Source organism: Dipodomys spectabilis, unplaced genomic scaffold (genome assembly GCF_019054845.1).
Source record: "Dipodomys spectabilis isolate Male_0828 unplaced genomic scaffold, ASM1905484v1 ptg000147l, whole genome shotgun sequence".
NCBI lineage: Eukaryota > Metazoa > Chordata > Mammalia > Rodentia > Heteromyidae > Dipodomys > Dipodomys spectabilis.
In genome coordinates, this window is record NW_024870824.1 from 11955158 (window position 1) to 11965242 (window position 10085).

The 10085-nt window shown below is 36.4% G+C and overlaps 1 non-coding gene across 1 annotated transcript; it reads left to right on the plus strand.

Annotated features, from left to right (window-relative positions):
* The first annotated feature begins 367 nt into the window (after positions 1-367).
* On the plus strand, positions 368-493 carry LOC122118289. The gene has a single exon (XR_006149323.1). It is a non-coding gene; the product is annotated as a small nucleolar RNA SNORA3/SNORA45 family (small nucleolar RNA).
* The last annotated feature ends 9592 nt before the right edge of the window (positions 494-10085 follow it).

Below are 10085 nucleotides of genomic sequence, written 5' to 3' on the forward strand. Positions count from 1 at the left end.
GTTCTACTCATGGAAAAATGCATCATTTAAAATAAAACCAAATTAAAATCCATAGTTAGCCAGATGCCAGTGTCCTGTATCCCTAGCTACTCAGGAGGCTGAGATCTGAGGGTTGAAGTTTGAAGCCAGCTTGAGGAAGAAAGTTTATGAAACTAAAATGCTGGGAAAAAAATGTGGCTAAAATAATAGAGTGCTAAACTTGAGCAAAAATCTCAGGAAGAGTGCCCAAACCCGAAGTTTAAACCCCAGGACCAGCACCAAAATAGATAGATAGATAGGTAGATAGATAGATAGATAGATAGATAGATAGATAGATAGATAGATAGATAGATAGATAGATAGATAGATAGATAGATAGATAGATAGACTTGAGACTAGAGTCACATCCTGACATGGTACTTGGTGTGCTAGAGTTCACAAAAAGAATCTACTAGTCTTGATTCACTGATGGGGGATGGCAGTGCCCCCATTAATGCCTAGATCAGACGCATGCCCACATGGATTTTAGAGAGTGGTTGGCAGGTTTTTATCACACTTGGGGTGTTCATATCTGCTATGCTATATTGTAAATTCTTTTCTCTCCTAGATACAATAAATTTAAAAAATAAAAAACAAAAAAAGATAGATAGATAGATAGATAAATACCCACAGTTAGTATCAGAATATTTCTTCCTAAAGAAGAGCCTGGAATTGGAATCATTGCATATAATTTAAAATTTGAGCTTCCCTATACTTTAATTTTTACATGGCTAATTTAACACTCCACAAATGCATCACAAAGATTAGATAATTGAAACAATGATATTAGGAGATGATGCATCTACAGTTTTTAAGTGAGAAATTTGAATTATGTTTATGCTAGCAAAATTGATATGGACTGAAGCAGTTAATAGCATCAAGAGAATTTCATATACATTTGACTTGAGGGCAACTTGGATTTTGTCTATAAATTAATGAGGTAGTCCAGCAAATTCCCCTGTCACACAGATTACACCAAGTAGAAAAGAATAGGGAAGAAGAAGTCACTGCCATATTTTTCAAACACAGTAATATTTTAATGGATTATATAATCTGCAGTAAAACATTTGACCATTTACAAAACACGAAGGTAAAATCTTAGCAAATCAATTCTCTTGGCCTCTAATTGTGTGTTATTGTACATTCTCAGCATTGGCATAAGTAATAAATAAGTTATTATAATTAATCCCCTATTTTCAATTTGTAAGTTATGCTTAAAGAATAAGTGCAATGTGTCTGACCATTGGTAAAGCATATTAGATTACCATTGGGATTTTCTAAAGCTGCACTACCATTTTTTGCCTCCAGGTAGTCACTAAATGTACCATTAAATTCCATGTTCAGTTTCATTATAAAGTCCAATGATACTATATGCTGTTAAAAACCAAACTGATTTGTAATCTAATCAAAACAAATTTCTTATCACTTTCTATAATAATTTTAATTAGTTTTTTTTACTCCCTACCCTTTATATCTCCACATAGGTATTCCTGGGTTTTATTACAAGTCCACACATATTTGTTAGGAATTGTTGGTTTGATATTCTCCAGTAACAATTACATTTTATTTGGTGAAAAAAAAATGTATTAGAATAAAAATTGCAAGACTAACCTATTGTATGAGATGATTAATTGATGGCTAGATTTATATGCATTTTTGATGAATGATTTCCCATAGAAAAGTGACTTGAATGGGTGTCAAGGCAGCATTAGTCATTTTAATAGGTTTGAACAAAGGGCATATGACTGTTATTATAGATCAGCTGTGAGGATGTGGATTTCATTCCATCTTCATCCATTTTTTAAGTCTGACAAACTTTCTTCTATGAATGTGAAGACAAAGAAAAATTATCCCTAAACTAGTAAACCCTAAGATTGGCTTCATGTATTAATCAGATAGGAGAAAACTCATAATTCCCACAAACCTTCTGCTCTGTGTGTATTATGTGCATATTTGTTTAACTTTCTCTACTCATGATCACTTATTGTCATCAAAACTTTCAGTAAGGTATTTCTCCTTCATGTTCCACCTCAACCTACCAATAAAGTGATGAATGGAGGGAAATGGTAGGCAAATGCAGGCATAATATTCAGTTTAAATGTAGGAAAATAGAATTAGGTAACTTGAGGGGATGGGTGGGATTAGGAGAGATGGGGGAGAAGTATGAAAAGGGTGATATTGATCAAGATGCATTGTATTCACAAATTGACATGTTGAACTGAACTTCATTTGTATAATTATTAAAGAATAACAAAAAAATATAAAATGACCTGCTATACCTTAGAGCCATAAAATAATCATTTATGATAATAGCAGAATAGTTCCAAATGATAAATATAAACTTGTCAAGTCAAGCTTCGGGAACTGAAAGTTAGAATTGAAAAATGTTAATGAAATATATGTGTATCCTGCTTGAGAAAAGTAAATAGGAGCAAAAATTGATTAAGTGAAAATATAAATTGTTATCAGTATTCCCTGTCTATACAAGTATTGTAAGTGCAAAATTTGAACCTTTACACACTTGGTTCTTTTGTGAAATGTGGTCTGATACAAATTGTATTGAGTAAGAAGGCCTCGAGATACTATAACTTCAAAATACTTCAAATATGTTTCTTCTGACAAAATTTACCCAACCAATACTATGATCATTTGGCTTCATGTGTGCTATGAAAAATTAAAATCCATACAGGAGCATTGGCAATGAGGTTTGTGAGATGATATAGTCTTTATGAGATCCTTTACCCTATTCTCAGGCCTAAACTGGTCCTTGTCAATTCTATTATCCCTTTGGTGAAAAGAAAGATAAGTCTCATTGAAGAAGGACCCAATATCCCAAATCTTGACTTTAATCATCTTTTTTCAAGGTGACTTTCAGGTTTTTTTCCCAAGAGAAAAGAAAAACTTTTGAAGGATGATTTCATATGAACACTGAGACGGTAGTATTTTTAGAGAATTAAAATGCCACTGCATTTTAGTTTTCAGTGTCAGTAATAAAATAGTTTTCTTGAGTCTTTCTCATAGAACAAGAAGTGTTACAAAACTTCTCAGTAGTGATTCTTCAGCACTCAAATGTTTACTCAGATGAGACATGCTGAATAGTTTGGATGAATTCCTACTTGAACTTCTAACCAGGGGATGAGGTTTGTCATGAAATAAATAACTAATTGAAAGCCTCTAGAAATTCTCCAAAAGAACCCTCTCCACACACACAAAAATTAAGCAAAGAAACCTAAAACTACATTTCTACGAAAACACCAGAGATCACAGAAGGACCAAACATATGATCTCATCACATCTCCACTTAACTCTGAGGCTTTTGCAGAAGGTATATCTAATAGAATTATATTGTATTATCCAGTACTCCCTAAAGTAGTGACTTCAATTTTAGATACTCTTCCTATCAGAAGCTGAAGTAAGAGTGCAGATAAAGTGTTGGGAAAATGTTATTCAAAGAATAGATAATTACAGTTATATCACAAGAAGAAATAGAGTAGATCTCTTGCATTATGCAGTTATAATTAATAGTTAATATTCTTGAAAAATTCCAAAAATATGGACAAAAATCTCAACACAGAAATAGTAAATAAATAAGTCATGTATTTCTTCATTGTCTAGATGTAATCAATCTATAATATCTATATACTTGAAATTTTGTCTCTATGAAAACAAATTAAAAGAGAAATCATCGCCTCATTTGCAGAATTCCACTGGCGATGCTTTTATCTATTTTGTCAATTAGAAATATCCACCAAGTATGGTTGTCCTATGTTTACTTTCTTTTTTTTTTTTTTTTTTTAATTTTATTTTATTTTATTTGAGAACATACTGTACAGAGGGGTTACAATTACATGGGCAGGATAATGCATACATTTCTTACCAAGCATTGCAGCCTCCTCCTTTGTTTACCCTTCACCTCCCTTCCCAGCCTCCCCCCTCCCTCCCACCCAATCATACCCCCCCACCCCCCCCACCGACATTGTAAAGCTGGTTTTGACATGACATTTTGTACTTCTCATTGTTGCAACAGGTCCACCTGAATCCTTAAACGACTTGTTTGTCCCCATCTCCTCCACATGTTATACTGACATCAAATATAGTGAAAGCGGGGGTTACACTGTGGGGGAGGGACATACAAAGCAACAAAGAAATAATCTTATAAATGCGTTAGAAACACATGCATGAAAGAAACAAAAACATTAAAATACATATTTGAGGTTTCGTTTTCCTAACATCACATTATCTGACTTTTTCCGCTTGACTCATACCTATACTAGATATTGCAAATAAGGGAAACCATGGGACCTATGTTTCTTTGGGCCTGGCTTACTTCACTTAATATAATTTTTTCCAAGCCTTTCCATTTCCTAACAAATTGAGAAATATCATTCTTTCTGATGGAGGCATAGAATTCCATTGTGTATATATACCACATCTTCTTGATCCATTCATCTACTGAGGGGCATCTGGGTTGGTTCCATGTCTTAGCTATGGTAAATAATGCTGCAATAAACATAGTTGTGCTGGTAGCTTTAGTGTGGCCTTGTTTGTGATCATTTGGGTAAATGCCCAAAAGTGGGATTGCTGGGTCATTGGGGAGCTCTATGTGGAGTCTTTTGAGGAACCTCCATACTGCTTTCCAAAGTGGTTGAACAAGTTTACATTCCCACCAACAATGAAGTAAGGTTCCTTTCTGTCCACATCCCCTCCAGCATCTGTTGTTGTTAGAGTTCTTGATTTTTGCTGTTCTAACTGGAGTGAGGTGATATCTCAATGTTGTTTTGATTTGCATTTCTTTTATGGCTAGGGATGTTGAACATTTCTTCATGTGTCTATTGGCCATCCTTCTTTCTTCTTCAGAGAAGCTTCTCTTTAAGTCTTTCGCCCACTTACTTATTGGGCAGTTGTTTCTTTGAGGATTTGTTGTTGGGTGGTTTAATTTTTTGAGTTCCAAGTATATTTTAGATATGAGACCCTTGTCCGTTGTATGGCTAGTAAAGATCTTCTCCCAGTCCGTGGGCTTTCTATTGATCTTGCTAGCTATGTCATTTGCCCTGCAGAAGCTCTGCAACCTTATACAGTCCCATTTGTCCAGCCTTTCTTTGATTTGTTGTGTTTCCGGGTCTCTATTCAGAAAATTTCGGCCTGAGCCAAGGAGACCCAGGGTTTCTCCTATTCCATCCTGTAATGTTTTCAGAGTGTCTGCTTTGAGTTCAAGGTCTTTGATCCATTTGGAGTTGATTCTGGTGCAGGGTGATATATAAGGATCTAGCTTTAGTTTTCTACATGTAGTTAACCAGTTTTGCCAGCACCATTTACTGAAGAGGCTGTCTGTCTTCCATTCTATTGTTTTAGCTCCCTTATCGAAGATTAGATGGCTATAGGTCTGTAGGTTCATTTCTGGGTTTTCAATTCTATTCCATTGGTCCTGAGGTCTGTTCTTATGCCAATACCAAGCTGTTTTGATTACTATGGCTTTATAGTAGAGTTTGAAATTTGGTATTGATATTCCTCCAGCCGTGTTCTTTCCGTTGAGGAGCGTTTTTGCTATTCGGGGTCTTTTATTGTTCCATATGAATTTTTGGATTGCCTCTTCTATTTCCTTGAAGAATGAGGGTGGAATTTTGATAGGTATTGCGTTGAATTTGTAGATAGCCTTGGGAAGTATTGCCATTTTCACGATGTTAATCTTTCCAATCCAGGAGCATGGGAGGTTTTGCCATTTTTTAAGTTCTGTGTTGATTTCCTTTTTCAAGATTTTAAAGTTTTCATCATAGAGGTCCTTCACTTCTTTAGTTAAGTTAATTCCTAGGTATTTTATTTTTTGTGGGGCTATTACAAATGGAGTTGCTTTCCTAACTTCAGCCACACTTTTCTCATTGTTGGCATACAGAAAAGCCATTGATTTTGGGGGGTTAATTTTATAACCTGCTACTTTGCCAAAGTTTTGAATCAGCTTGAGTAATTTGGGAGTGGAGTCTATGGGATTCTTTAAATACAAGATCATGTCATCTGCAAAGAGGGAGAGTTTTATTTCTTCTTTCCCTATTTGGATCCCCTTTATGTCTGCATCTTGTCTTATTGCTGTAGCTAGGCATTCTAATACTAGATTGAAGAGAAGTGGAGAGAGTGGGCATCCTTGTCTTGTCCCTGAGTTAAGAGGAAATGGCTTTAGTTTTTCACCATTGAGTATAATGCTGGCTGTAGGTTTGTCATATACAGACTTTATTGTATTGAGGAATGTTCCATGGATTCCTAATTTTTCCAAAACCTTCATCATAAAGGGGTGTTGGATCTTGTCGAATGCTTTTTCTGCGTCTATTGAGATAACCATGTGGTTCTTATTCTTGCTTCTGTTGATGTGATGAATAATATTAATTGATTTGCGTATATTGAACCAGCTTTGCATCCCTGAAATGAATCCTGTTTGATCGTGGTGTATGATTTTTTGGATGAATTGTTGAAGTCGGTTGGCCAAAATTTTGTTGAGAAGTTTTGCATCAATGTTCATCAAAGAAATGGGTCTATAGTTCTCTTTCTTTGATGAGTCCCTGCCTGGTTTTGGGATGAGGGTTATGATGGCTTCATAGAATGTGTTCGGTAGTGAGCTTTCTCTTTCAATTTCATTGAAGAGTTGGAGGAGAATTGGTGTGAGCTCTGCTTTGAAGGCCTTGTAAAATTCCGCTGTAAAACCATCTGGTCCTGGACTTTTCTTAGCTGGGAGGTCTCTTATTGCTGTTTCTATTTCAATGCTTGATATGGGCCTGTTAAGATAGTTTGCCTCATCTTGGTTTAGTTTTGGCATGTCAATATTTGCTAGGAAGAGGTCCATTTCTGTCAAGTTCTCAAACTTATTAGCATACAGTTTTGAGAAGTATTCCCTTATAATGTTCTGAATCTTGCTTGTTTCCGTGGTGATGTTTCCATTCTCATCTCTGAGTTTATTAATTTGGGTGTGTTCTCTTCTTTTTCTGATAAGATTTGCTAAGGGTCTGCCAATTTTGTTAAGTTTTTCGAAGAACCAACTCTTTGTTTTGTTGATTCTTTCTATAGTTTTTTTGGATTCTAATTCATTTAATTCTGATTTAATTTTGATTATTTCTTTCCGTCTACTGGATTGGGGTTTATCTTGCTGCTCTTTTTCAAGGAGGTTTAGATGTGTCATTAAATTGTTAGTTTCAGATCTCTCCAATTTGTTGATGTAGGAGCTCAGAGCTATAAACTTGCCTCTGAGTACTGCCTTTGCTGTGTCCCAGAGGAGCTGGTAATTTGTGTGTTCATTTTTGTTGAATAGCATGAACATTTGAATTTCCTTTCTAATCTCTTCCATGACCCACTCATGATTCAGCAGTGTGTTGTTCAGCCTCCATGTGATACCGGACTTTCTTTGGTGGCTTTTGGTGTTGAGTTCTAACTTTATTCCCTTGTGGTCAGAGAGAATGCACGGTATAACTTCAATGTTTCTGAATTTAGACAAGTTTGCTTTGTGGCCTAAAATGTGGTCTATTTTAGAAAACGTTCCATGTGCTGCTGAGAAAAACGTGTATTCTGATGCTGCTGGGTGAAATGTTCGGTAAATGTCTGTTAAGTCTAATTGATCTATGCAGCTGTTTAGATCTGCGGTTTCTCTGTTGAGTTTTTGCCGAGTTGATCTATCTAGTGGGGAGAGTGGTGTGTTAAAATCCCCAACAATTAATGTCTTTGGATCTATATGGGATTTGAGGGAAAGTAGTGTTTCTTTGATAAATTTGGGTGCTCCATTGTTTGGCGAATAGATATTTAGAATTGTAATATCCTCCTGAAGGAGAGATCCTTTAATTAGTATGTAGCGACCTTCTTTATCTCTTTTCACGAATTTTAATTTGAAGTCTATTTTATCTGATATTAGGATTGCAACTCCCGCCTGTTTATGGGGGCCGTTTGCTTGGTAGATTTTGTTCCAGCCTTTAACATTGAAAATGTGTTTGTTTTTACGGGCAAGATGTGACTCCTGTAGGCAGCAGATAGAAGGGTCTTGTTTTTTAATCCAACTAGACAGTCTATGTCGCTTAATTGGAGAGTTCAGTCCGTTAACATTAAGTGATAGGACTGAGAGGTATTTGGGAGTTCCTGCCATGTTATCTACCTTCTTGGGGGCTGCGAAAACTGGGTTCTTCCTATGGTTCTTGGATTCTCAGTTTGGGTGCAGTTTCTTGGCCTTTATTGCGGTCTTGTTGGTTTTCTATGTGTAGGACATCTTTAAGAATCTTTTGTAGGGCTGGTTTGGTGGAGATGTATTGTTTCAATTTTTCTTTGCTATGGAAGGTTTTTATTTGGCCTTCAGTTATGAAGGAGAGTTTAGCTGGGTACAGTATTCTTGGTTGATAGTTGTTTGTTTTTAGGGCATGGCATACATCATTCCAGGCTCTTCTTGCTTTGATTGTCTCTGCTGAGAAATCTGAGGTGATTCTAATTGGTTTCCCTTTATAAGTGATTACCCTTTTCTCTCTGACAGCTTTAAGGATCTTTTCCTTGTTCTGAGTTGATCCTGTGTGGATTATAATGTGACGGTGGGATGTCCTATTCTGGTCTGGTCTATTTGGGGTTCTAAAGGCTTCTTGTATCTGGACAGGCCTATCTTTTTGCATGTTTGGGAAGTTCTCTGCTAGGATCCTGTTAAACAAATTTCCTAGACCATTAACTTCTGTTTCTAGGTGCTCCTCTACACCCATTATCCTTAGATTAGGCCTTCTGATGGTGTCTTCCAGGTGTTGGATAGATCTATCATATTTCTTGGACTTGTCTTGGATGGTTGTATGTTCTTTCTCTATAATATCTAGGCTGTCTTCAATCCCTGAGATTCGATGTTCTGCATGGTCTAACCTGCTGTCAAGACTCTCTACTTTGTTTTTTATCTCTTTTCCTTCTAGTTGGTCAGCTTTGATGGCTTCAAGTTCTTTGTTGAAGCTCTGTTTTAGGTCTTGTATGAATTTCTTTACTTCCTTAATTTGGTGTTCAGTGTTTGTCCTCAAATCACTTAGTTGATTGGTTATGGTTTCTTTGGGCTCCCATTCCTTCTGTTGGGTTCAGCATTCCCTTTGTGGTCTCCCTGACTTCCTTCAGCTCTTTGTTAATGGATTCCATGAATGCCTTTAGTGATCTTTGTGTGTTCTCTACCTGGTCTCTCAATTCCTGTATTACTCTTTGATTAGCTTCCTCCCGTTCGTGGGATTCCTGCAGATCTCTTTGAGTGTTCTCAGCCTGCTCACGCCATTCCTCCCTTTCTCTTTGAGTATTCTCAAGTTGTTCACGCAAATCCTGTATCAGTTTTTGAGTAGCTTCCTCACGCTTATGATATTCCTGTATAAACTTCTGGGATGCCTCCTCTCTCTCCCTATCATGCTCATACAGAGTCCTTTGTATGTTGTCAAACTTTTCATTTATCATGTTTGCCAGCAGTGTTTGTAGAGCTGTTTGGGAACTCTCCTCTGGATTATTCATTATCTGTTCTAACCCCTGATTATCAGGATTGGGAATTGAGATACCCGAATTTGCCATTTTTCTTGTGTTTTTCTGGCTTACTCTGCCCATTTGAGATGAAGATAGCACCAGTTTTGTGCTAGAACACTATCTTAAGGCAACCATCAACCAAAGTTTGCATTTGTACAGTCAATAGTCTACAGATACAATCTAGTTCAACAGATACATCTATTCGACATCAAACAACTATATGTTAAAGGACTTCGAACCGCAGAGAAGAATTTGGAAAACCAGAAATTATTAGGGTTAGGGAGAGATGTGGGTAAAAAATAGGAATAGATTGGTGTGGGGAGGCACAGGGAGAGTTAACTATGTCCTAATCACAGTGCAGGAAATAGGTTGGGTAGGATGTAAGTAGAGAGAGAGAGAAAAAGAAGAAAGGGAAAGGGGAATGAAAAGAGACCAGAAAATAAAATAGAAACGTAAAAATTAATGTTATTTTAGAGATTAAAAGACCATCTACTTATAGAGGAATATGAATATGTTGAGAGAAAGGGAGGGACATAGAGGAGATGAGAAAAACTTTAAAACAGTGCTTAAAATATTATATA